Genomic DNA, 13,020 nt, shown 5'->3' on the forward strand with positions numbered 1-13,020 from the left:
CAATGTAATATTGCATGGCACCTAGAAGTAAGGTGGCTATGCAGCAATGTGACACATGGAATTGAGTGACAGATCTGATGCCAGACAGTTTCTAGCTCTGTGATTCTAGGAGACTCAATTAAGCCTGTTTGACTCAGTTTTCTCATCTTTAAAATGAGTTGGAAAAGGAAATGGCAAACCACTCCAATACCTTTACCAAGAAAAGGTCCAATGAGGCCATAAAGGCTTGTATATAAATGAAAAATGATTAAACAATAGTAGAATAAAAGTTAGTCACATAATATTATTAACACTATCTCATATATGTCTATAGAGGTATCATACAGCAGGAAAAGTAGGATAAGTATTAGGGTAAGTATTTAGTAAGAGCTAATAAAAACAAGTAATTAGCCTACATGTTTTATTTTTGCTGTATTATGAAAAACTTATCTGGAGTGTAATTCTCCATCATGGTACTTGGAAGACTGGCACACCATGAAAAGATGTACATAGGTGGACAGCTGCATTATGATGGTGAGCATATAGATGTATATCCTCGCCATCATAATATAGCATACATATCTATATCTATATCTATATATATATACAAAAGTAGATAGATGATAGATAGATAGATATAGAGATACATACATATAGTCATGGATATATTTGGATATGTAAATATGTTATGGGTTCATTGAAGTTTGAAATAAATTAATATGCCTTCAGTTTATAACAGGTAAGTTTGCTTATGTTTATATTTTAACTCCTAAAAAAATGAACCAATGACTATACTCAATTTTGCTAAATTCATTTCCTAGGAAACTTCCTAATATTAAAAGGTTTTTCAAACACTTTAGGGGTGGCTAATCGGTGCAGTGGATAGAGCACAGGCCCAGGAGTCAGGACCTGAGTTCAAATAAAGTCTCAGACATTTAGTAATTACCTAGCTGTGTGACCTTAGACAAGTCACTTAACCCCATTGCCTTACCAAAAAACAAAGATTTTTAATAAGTTAATAACACAAGCAGAAGTCAAATAATGAAGAAAATTATATTCCCTCTATCTCTTTGTAACATTTTAATAAACTTTTAGACTGAATTCTCAGTTATTAATAATATACATCTTGAGGAATAACCAAAAAAAATCACATCCCTTTTCAGATACTTGATAAACTGCCTGTAAAACTCTGAGGACAGGAAAACCATCTTGCTTTTATTAATTAATACAGGAACTCAGTAGCTCATATGGAATATGCCTTCTATTGAATTACTTTCATGAACAGACCATTCAATCTATTCATGAAATTGGAAATATAATTTTTATAAACATGTACCTTGATACAAAAAGGAAAATATTTTTAATTTAAAATGAGTTGTTTTGTTTTTTAAATTCAATTTTGGACATCTTCCTGACAATTAGAAAGATTTATAGATTCAATTTCAGAATACCTGAATTCTACCTCATGCTCTCTATGGCCTGGGATGGATTTCTTCATAATTTCCTAAATTGGAAAATTATAATCTTTGATGTGCCTACTACTATAATATTTTGTGACAGGTAGCATAATGCATTGTAAAGAGTACTGGGTTTGAAATTAGAACACCTGGATTAGAATGCCAGCTTTGCCATTAAATAACTGTGAGTCAGGAGATTGCTAAACCATTCTGTGTTTCAGTTTCCTCATCAATATAATTAAGGATTAATACAAAAAAAAAATCTTACAGATTCTCTACTTTGGTAATAAATAATCATAAAAATAATGAAATCATTTTAAAAATAGTTCACAAAAAAAGATTCACCTAGAAAAATGCCTAAATACAGCCTATTATTATTCTATACCTTTTCTTCCTTCTTTTATAAGTTCCCTTCTCTAACTTTAAAGAATAAAAGAATTTGCCTACAGCAAAATCCATCAATAAACCTTTCTGAGCATTGAATCACATGCAAATAAATAAATACAGAAAAGAATATTTCTTTTTATTATTCCTCTAGGATTATCATCTCATTTCTTTTACATCTGTTATCTGATTTCTTTAAAGTTCAGACTAATTTCTTTTATACCATGATGATGTCTTAATTTTCAACAATGAATATCATATATTTTCAATCTACTTCAATTCAACTGTTTCTTTTTCAAGTCAGGGACTTAATTAAATAATGATATTGGACATTTTAGTTATTGTCAAATATATCTTACTCTCAGAACTTGAAATGAAATAATTATTCATTTTTATCATATTTTCCATCTAGTCTAAGTCAAAACCATTCATACAGATTTTCTAAGACAATAGAATGATTTAACTCATACAAAAAAATGAAAATTTGAGTACCAAAGCAGTTTTCAAGTTAAAATAGTTTTATTAATGCATATTTTAGTTGTGCTTTGTATTTAGAGTAGTCATTTCAACTCCTTCCCACTACTAAAATCTCTTCAGTGACTCTCTCCCAAAATATTAATTAGAAACAATTATTCTACTGAAGTCATATAAAAATATATACAAAATTTTCTTGAGTTTCTTCTATTAATGCAAAGTACATTTTTTATTCTCTATTTTTCAAGACCTTCAGTTTTTTCTATTCAATTTTTCAGAGTTGCCTTATTATTGGTTTCTCCTCACTGATTGTATTTTAAACCATGTGTATTCTATAATAATGATTCTGCTAATTTCATTCAGCATTAATTCATTCAGATATCCTTATACTTCTCCAGATTCCTCATTTTGACTTTTCTTATGGCATATGTCATTTCTTACTTGACAAGGATATTCTTACAATCAATTATACCATTTCCTAAGTATTTTGACAAGCTGAAAAGCATAGTTAATTTTTATAATACCTAAGAATATTTAGTATTGAGTATATGTATAATTCTAAATTTTCTCCAAACTGAGTACAAGTCAAATTGCTAATGAAAATATCATATTTATTTCCATTTTTTTGGAAATTTTTGGTCAAATATACATGGTGGTGGGCATTCCTTTTTTTGCATATGCAATCATACAACCAACATTTTCATGGAAAAGAAAAGAGATAATTTGGAATAGGTAACTAAAGTTGGTGTATGAATTAATGAATGAATTTGTCCTGTGACATTGTTGCTTGTATAATTTGCTTATCTATATATTATGTTAAATATAAGTACCTGACTTATTTGGAAGATCTGGCCATTAACTCTGTCAATGACAATTTCTGGGAAAACTGTACCATTTCTATGTATCATTTGCTTTATCTGCAAATGATGTGTCCTACTTGTTTAATAGGATTGTTGTGAGGCATTCATGTTATAAAATATGAAATATGATATAAATATGATATAATAAGAATATATGGATACACATATTTAATTTAAAAATATAGAAAAAAAGAATGTCAGAAGAAAATAAGTAAAACTTGCAGTATATTAGGTACTTTTTTGGTGAACTTTTGGGGAGATATGGACAAGAATTATAAATGATGGGCAGGCAAAAAGAGATTGAGTCTAATATTGTTTCCCACTCTGAATAAAATGATTTATCTGACATCATCATTCTGATTGTCTCAGTATTTATTCTCAGCTTCTCAACTCCTCCTTCACCTCGTCCCTCTTATTGGAGGACTGAAAGATGTAGCAATGACCATCTTCTAAAACCTTCCTTTATAGAGTCCTGGGATCTGAATTCATAGGTTAACACTCCATTTTCCATCTGAAGTTCTATTTTGTTTCCAATATAGTTAATGTCACCCTCCCCTGCATGCGGGCGCACACACACACACACACACACACACACACACACACACACACATACACACACTAACAAACACACACACTTGCAACTTTTTGGTGCACTCCTATCTTGATTTTCATCCTCCTTTAATGACTTATATTTCTGTATTAGACTGAAAACTACTTAAAGGCAGAGAATGTTATTCTTATTTATATCTCTAATAATTACTATAATGCCTGGAATGTAGTACATAATTCAGGATTGATTGAATTGAATTATTGGGAGGATGATGATAATGTTCATCCTTCTAATCAAAGTGGGCCATGTCATCATTTATGAAATTATGACTTTTATAATTATATTTATTATCATAAGGGAAATGTTACAAAAAAGATATTCTCACTTGAGCCCAAGAGCAAGAGATAGAAAGAGAAATTCCATTTAAAATAGCTATAAACAATATTAAATAATTGGGAATCTATCTCCCAAGACAAACCCAGAAATTATACAAACATAATTATAAAGCACTTCTAACCCAAATAAAGTCAGATCTAAATAATTAGCAAAATGTCAATTGTCCATGGTTAGGTCACATTAAAATAATCAAAATGGCAATTCTACCCAATTTAAATTACTTATTTAGTGCCTTAGCAATGAACTACTTTACCAAGCAAGAAAAAAGTGACAAAATTTATCTGGAGCAGTAAAAGTTCAAGAATAACAATGGAAGTGATGGGAAAAAAGTGTAAAGAAAGGTAGACTAGCTATAAGTGGTCTAAAACTATACTATAAAGCAGCAGTCATCAAAACTGCCTGGTACTGATTGAGAAATAGAGTGATGGATCAGTGAATAAATTAGGTTCAAAAGAAGTCAGAGAAAATGACTACAGCAATCTACTGCTTGACAAACCCAAAGACATCAGCTTCTGGGATAAGAATTCAATATTTGACAAAAATTATTGGGAAAACTGGAAAATAGTATCACAAAAACTAAACATAGACTTGTCAGACTCCATTGAAGCATGTAATGACTTATGGGATCTGATGCTGAAGAAAGGGAGCAATACCAAGAGAACAATGGACACATTATCAACAACTTTGTGGATGGGAAGTGGGGAGGGGTTGCAAAATGGCAGAGTGAAGGCAGGAATTTCCAGGAACTCATTACCCAAAAAATTCCAGAAGTCATCAAATTATGACTCCAGGCAAAATTTAGAGGGCCAGAACCCACAAAAAAACTGAGTGACACCATTTCCCAGTCCAAGCCAACTTAGAAGTTTTGTGGGAAACATCTGTCTCACCGATACCAGAGTTGTTAAATGTTGCTGCAAGGACAACCACAGCTGCAAACAGAGCCCCATTCATCGAGCAGTGCTTCCCAGGTGAGTAACTAGATCCCTGGGGGAGACTAGGACCATAGCAGAGGAGATGGTTTCCAAACAACCTGGCCCAGGGATCACTGGGAACAGCTTGAAGAGGTGGTGGATGAATTCTACCACACCAGAGTGAATGGGGAGACAGCACCAGCCTCAGAATAGCCCTGCAGTGAGAACCTACAGCAGGAATCAAGGAAGACAGCCTGCACATCCAGAGCACAGCTGCAAGATGGTACTTCAGAGATCTCTCTGCTCTTCCTAGTGCAGGACTCAACTATTTGTCCATACCCAAATCTAGTTTGCAATTTGGTCTCCCATAAAACCATAACTGAGCTGGTACTCTCCTCACAGCTCCTGGGCAGAGGGGAGGGCCTATGGTCATCCACAAACTAAAACACATTCAGAAACTCTCACAAGACCATGGAGGAATTAAGGTCCCTGTGGGATTTCCCAAAAAAGGCCCCAAAGTATTAGAAGTGTGGTAAATCAATCATAAGCTGAGGAAATGTTCAACCAAAAGAGAAAAGAATCTGACCATAGAAAATTATTTTTGTCTCATGGAAGATTCAGAAGATGACAAAATGGAAACTTCTGTATCCAAATAAGACAAGAAATAGAAAATGGTTTCCAAAAGAAATAGAAAATGCGCTCAGACTATGGATCAGATCAAAAAAGCCTTTCAAAAGCAATTAAGGCAGGGTGGCTAGGTGGTGTAGTGGATAAAGCACCAGCCTTGGAGTGAGGAGTACCTGGGTTCAAATCAGGTATCAGACACTTAATAATTACCTAGCTGTGTGGCCTTGAGCAAGCCACTTAACCCTATTTGCCTTGCAAAAAAAAACCTTAAAAAAAAGCAATTAAGGAATTTAGAGGAAAAATTGCATGAAAAACAAATCAGCAGATTGGTGAAAGAACTACAAAAAAATATTGAAGAAAATAATATATTAAAAACCAGTTTAGGTCAAATGGAAAAAGGCAACACAAAAGGCAAATTAGGAAAAGAATGCCTTTAAAAAGCAGCACTGACCAGCTGGAAAAGGAGATAAAAAAAAGTTCTCTGAAGAAAATAATTCCTTCAAATGCAGAATGGAACTAAAGAAAGTCAATAACTTTCCAAGAAATCAGGAAGAAATAAAACTATTCCAAAAAGACAAAAAAAAAAAACAATAATTACAAGAAAATGTGAAATATCTCATTGGAAAAACAACCCACCTCAAAAACAGATCCAAGAGAGATAATTTAAAAATTCTTGGGCTACCTGAAAATCATGACCAGGAAAAGAACCTAGGCTTTATTTTTCATGAAATAATACAAAAACATTGCCCTGAGATCCTAGAAGCAGAGGGTAAAATAGAAATTGAGGGAATTCATTGAATACCTCCTGAAAGATATTCCAAAATAAAAACTTGGGTGACTAGGTGGCATAGTGGATAAAGCACTGGCCTTGGAGTCAGGAGAACCTGGGTTTAAATCTGGTCTCAGACACTTAATAATAACCTAGCTGTGTGGCCTTGGGCAAGCCACTTAACTCCATTTGCCTTGCAAAAGCCTAAAAGAAAAACTTGCAGCAATATTATAGTCAAACTACAAAACTCCAAGTCAAAGAGAAAATACTGAAACCTGGCAGAAACAAGCAATTCAACTACCATGGATCTATAGTCAGGATTAGAAAGGATCTAGCAGTGTCTACATTAAGGGCTTGTAGGGTTTGGAAGATGATATTCTGGAAAACAAAAGATCTTGGTTTACAACTGAGAATCAACTACCCAGTAAAACTGAACATCCTCTTTCAGGGGAAAAGATGGACTTTTAATGAAATTGGGGTCTTTCATACTTTCCTATTCGAAACAACCAGAGCTGAATAGGAGTTTAATCTCCAAGTATAGGACTCTCATTTGAACCATAGAGAGTGCAGACAAGAAGGACTTACTATGAGGAACTTAATGATGTTGAACTGTTGATATTCCTGCATGGGAAGAAGATATGGATAACTTATATGAATGTTCTCATTTATAAGAGCAGTTAGAAGGTGCATATATCGACAAGGCACAGGAAGGAGCTGGATATAATGGTATAATATAACAAAAAGATGGAGTCAATGGATAATAAAGGAATGTACTGGGAGGAAGAAGAAAGGAGAGAAAGAAGGGTCTAGGATATTTCTCAAAAGAGTCAAGAAAAAACTTTTTCAATGCAATGGAATTGGGCAAGGCAAGAGGGGAATGAGTGAGCCTTAATTCTCATCAGAAATGGCTCAGAGATGAAATAACATACATAATAGTGTATATAAATCTATTTTACCCTAGAGAAAGATGAGAGGAAAGGGATGGAATAAGGGGGAAGGTAGGGGAGGAAAGAGGGTGATAGGAGAGAAAAGATCATAGGAGAGCATAATCAGATACAACACAGTTTTGAAAAGGTACAGGGTGAAAGGAGAGAGAGAATAGAAGAAGTGAAAGTAGGAAGCAATAGAGTAGAGTGAAATACAGTTAGAAATAGCAACCTTGGGGAAAATATTGAAATGACTTCTTTGGTGGACTTATGATAAAGAAGGAAACTTATCCCAGAGACAGAGCCGTTGGAATCTGAATACATAATGACTGAAGTACATTTTTTCTCTCTCACTATTCTTGGGTATTCTCATCTTTTTGGGGGGTAGGGGGGTTTATGTTTACTCTCACTACAAGATTACTGTAATAATACAAACTAAATAAACCAAAAAAAAGAAAAAGAAAACCAAAAACATTGTGATATGATACACCTTGATGGAAGTAAATCCACTTTGCAGTTCAGAGATCTAGGACAGCCATATTAAACTGGTTATGGATAAGGCTATCCCAATCCAGAGGAAGAAAAACAAAGCAAAAATGAAACACTTCAGAATCTGATGAACATTTTATAAAATTCATCTCTTATGTTTTCCTTAATCCTATTTCCTAATGTAAGAATGACTAATCTATAAACATCAAAAAAAAATCAAAAAACATCAAAAAATAAATATGTACAAAGCTAATCTAATTGTTCACTGCTGAGAGGAGGGGGGTGGGAAGGAAGGGTGGAAGGAAATTCTGTAACTTAAAAATATACATGTTCATATGGATAAATAAATAAAACTAATATTCTCACTTGCCAATGTCAGAAATATTTGATACCACAGCCTGATCTGATAGGAAACAGTACTACTGGCAATTGTATGACTGCTGTGGGAGTCTCTTGCCTTTTGAATTGGTTTCTCTTTCTCACGAATCATCAAGGCACCTTGATGCTCCATCAATGCTTGGCACAGTACCAGTATGGGGTATCTTGTGAGGATTTGCATCATGTCAGGTACTATGACATTGTAACATCACACTGTACCAACAAGGCTAATCCAAACCTATCTTTCAGTGAGCTAATTGTAAGTATTGTCTTCCTTTCAGAATTTTAAACAAGAGTATAATGTCTATTCTGGTGCTCTACTCCATGCTCTGTATCTTGCCATTCATAGGAGTCTGAAGAGTTTGAGTTCCCTGGATGCCATGGGAACCAAAGTATTTTCCAAGGCCCAGGACCCTCTCTGAGTGTACTTATTCCAGGACAGTCCTGACACAAAAGATAACACCCAACATGGGGCATAAATAAGTGCAGCTGAGATAAAATGATCTCATGCTCTACTAATTTATCTAGTCAGGTCATCAGTAAGGTAATACTAACCTGTCTCATTATCTAATCCAGCTCATGTTCCCTATTAGTGAGTGAACAGTCAACTGTTTGGTGAATTCTGATTCCCAAGGGTATGAAGCATCAAACTTGCTAAGTAAAGAGATCACGAAGTCCTCTAAGTATAGTTCAAAGGTAGGAAGAAACACTTAGTTAATGGTAATCCTTATCATGTTTCTGGATAATACCAATAATAGTAAAATATTAATATATTTTTCAGTTTCTAATGGTGGTATATCTAAGAGTATTTCTTGGTCAATTGTTTCCTGTTATCTAATCATAACATAAAGAATCATAGATTAAAAGCTAATGGAGACCTTAAGGATCAAAAAGTCAAACTTTTCCCATTTACAAATGGAGAAATAAAGACCAAGACAGGGCTGCAAAGGTAATAAGTACCAGAGATAAAATGTGAATTCAGAGCTTTTAAAAAAGAACACACACACACACACACACACACACACACACACACACACACACACACAGAACCAGACACATATACATATTGCATTGTTTTATTCATGCAGTATTTTTCTCCACAATCAGGACTTCTTTGAAAATTTATTTTCAATATAACCTAGGTTAGAAGGAATATTATTGATGAAGATGAAGATAATGATGATATCTAGACATTATACAATAATTTAAGGTTTACAAAATGTTTTTTACAAATGTTTATATTCAAACCTCATGACTCTGTGAGGTACATTTTTCAGAAATTATTGAAAGTAGAACATAAATCACAGTCTGGATAGACAAATAATTAAGTGTTTTGTTATATTTATAATCTAATTTTCATTGTATCCTATTATTACTATTATTATTATTATTATTATTATTATTATTATTATTATTATTATATAATTCTGTTTTCAAACCAATACTAGTATCACTGGACCAATTCATGCTATTATTTTCCATGAGGGCAGAATGTAATTATTTTAATGAGCACTAAGTGAGTCTCTTGAATTTTGTTTATTTTTGACATTTTTAAAATTTTGACTAAAATCATCATGATTAATACATATTTTTAAATATATATTTATATATCTCAAAGTAAATCTGAGCTTTGTAAAGTTTACCATGCTGCCAAATGGAAGAAAATGCAGTCATTCTTCACTTAATAGTCTCAAAGATTCAAAAGCACACACAAAAATGTCACCAAAAGAATTTGACCTCTGTGAACAATTCATAATTTTGATAAATATGCAGTAGTTTATTAGATGGACATATTATAACATATCATATTTAAACTCAATAAAGCCTGTGTTCCAATAGTGCCTCAGATACATACTAAATATGAGACTGGAGAAGTCATTTATGTTCTCTTTGCTTTAATTTTCTCTTTGTAAAATGGGGATATTTGAAATGCCTGTCTCCAAAGCTTGCTGTGATGATCAGATTTGTTAATAGGTGAAATCCTTTGTAAACCTTAAAGAATTACTTAAATAATAACATTTATAACTAATTTAATTTACCAATTAGGTGTTCTTTCTTTTCTTTGACTATAGCAATTTTCATGTCGGAGTGTATATGCATAAATGGATAGATATACATATATAAGTTGTGTGTAGAAATTCACACGCATATAAATATTAGGCATATAGATTTGTCTATCTCTGTGTGTATTATATTCAAAAGCCATCAATATCCCACATGTTCCTAGCCTGCATTTGCTATTATATTAGAAAGTTTGGGGAATTTTCCATTGAGAATTCTCCTCTCTGTCTCTTTGACCATTACACAATTTGCATGATTTCAAAGTGGGGGGACTCCTCATATACTATATGATATTACTACCTTATACCAAAATGTATTGTAAATAAGCCAGGCCAGATTTTATCACTTTGATTAAAAATTGAAGTTATTTGTTTGCTTGTTTGTTTGTTTGATTACTTGGTTGATAATTCAAAGAAATATTTTCTTCTTACAAACAAGCAGTAAAACAGTTATGCCTCCATAAAATCATTTGGAGTAATGGGGAAAAGATGCCTTTTCTTTTATCTAAATAAAGAACAAACAATTTAAAATTAACTGAAAATTTAAAACACTTCCTTTGTGACTTTTCCTATGCAATATAACAGTCATATTAATGGCAAACATCAAGACAGTCAATAAAATTAGCAAAGTGTTTTACATATATTTAATCACTTGATCTTCAAAAGAACCCATGAGATAAGAGTTATTAATTCAATTTAACTGAGTTTGAACTCAAATACTCTAGATGCTAATTCCAGTGCTCCACAAACTAGTCCCTGAATTACCTTCTTCTTTGGTTAAGCAGGAGGTTTTTGCTACTATATATTCCTGTTCCAAAAGTTCACTCTAAGTTCAGCTCTTCTAATGGCCCCCACTTCACAACCATGTACTTGAGTCTATTCTTTTAAATACTATATAATTGATTCTATAGATTGTGCCAAGTCCAATTATTGTTGGCAATTATGTTGAATAAATCACTCTCTGTACCTCCATAAAGTGGAGATAGTTTAATTTATTTAAAGTTATATAAAATCAAGGCGAGATGATTATTATTGCTGAATTTATTAGAGCAATGAGAACAGTAATCACAAGTGCAAATTGCCACCATTAAACATGTCAGTCTCAGCTGTGTATACATGGCACCAAAAACATTATCTTCTTTCTTTCTCTCCATGACAAGTTGTTTTACAGTACCTTGCATTCATTCCAGAGATGACCAATAAATATGTGTTAATGCTAACAACGTGAACAATCTTTCTCTGCAGAGGAACAAGTTACCTATTTTGCTTTGTATTTCTGGTACTTCTAAATTGAACATAGGAGGCACTTAATAAATGCCTGTGCTTAATTTTGTTAGTCTAGGAAGTCTTCTTTTTCCCAAGAATCCTTATTCAGCAATAATGACCATATTTCCTCTCCTTTTCCCCAAAGTGATCTGAGAGAGTCATTGGTACTGAAACAATTACCTCCTTATAACAACAAACTTTTCAGTAAATTTAATTGGAGGTGACAGAAGGCTCTGTGGCCATAATTGGTATGACTGTATGTATTTGTATGTGTTTGTAATTGTGATTGTGTACAATTATTCATAATTTACTCTGTAGTTTTAATTTTCCTTTCAGAAATATTTACAACTGAAATCAGAAGTCATTTGGAGCAGAAATACTGACCTAGAGAGATGCTTTTGAACTTTATGTCAGGGAACAGTCAGGAATGCCAAAATATTTTTGCTGAATAACAGTAATGAACTTCAAAAGAAACCAAGTCCTTGATTATATGGTTCCACATTTATTTACAAAATCACGCAAAATGAACTCCATTATATTAAAAAAAAAAAACTTGCTTCTAAAGAGTGGTCCACCATAGTCATAGAAAATATTAAGAGTAATAACCTGATTATTGTTATGGAAACAGATTTATAGTTACAGTTGGATGAAACCTTTAAGCTTGGAGGTTATGTCTATCACATTGAGCAAAAGAAGCTAAGTGCCCAAAGTTATAAAATTGTTAAGGAAATAAGGATATGATTTCTGTCTCATCACATTCAGATTAGATCAAGGAAACAACATAAAGACTAACAGACTGCCTGGGGTGGGGCAGGGGCAGGAAATAGAGAATAGGGTAAAATTGTAAAATTTAAAATAAATATTTTTTTTAAAAAAAGAATTGTTAAGGAAAAACTTGAACCCAGGTCCTCCTGACCTCAAATTCAATTTTCTTTTCCAGACCATCATCTTACCTCTCACATGACTCCTTTCAAACTCAGAAATCTTTCTAGATAGACTTCTTCAGTCTTAGACTAGGGAACCAACTCATTTATTGACTCACTTTGATATCTTTAACCATGTGGAATAAATATTGTAGCAAATACTTATACTATTGTATTTATCAGTGCTTTTATATATTAGAATTTGTAGTGTAGAAGGAAAATGACTTTGTAACTAACAGGAAAGCAACTGACATCCTCAAACAATTATCTTCAGTTTTGCTAATATAAAACTTCCCAGGTTATTTGAACAGAACAAGAAATTATGGAATTTAAAAGAAATATTCTTACTTGAACTCAAGAATGTACTGACCTAAAAGAATAACACAGAAACAATAGAAAACAATTTTTAAAAGAAATCTAAAGCCTTGGATTGAAGACAGTATTACTCATAATACATTAGTTTCACAGGGCATTCATTTTCAAAGATCATCCCCCATGACCAGAGTGTTCTCCTTCCTTATTTCTGCTCCCTGGTTTCCCTAGTTTTCTCCTGGTCTCAGTTAAAATCCCT

This window comes from Macrotis lagotis, chromosome X (genome assembly GCF_037893015.1).
Source record: "Macrotis lagotis isolate mMagLag1 chromosome X, bilby.v1.9.chrom.fasta, whole genome shotgun sequence".
NCBI classification, from domain to species: Eukaryota; Metazoa; Chordata; class Mammalia; order Peramelemorphia; family Peramelidae; genus Macrotis; species Macrotis lagotis.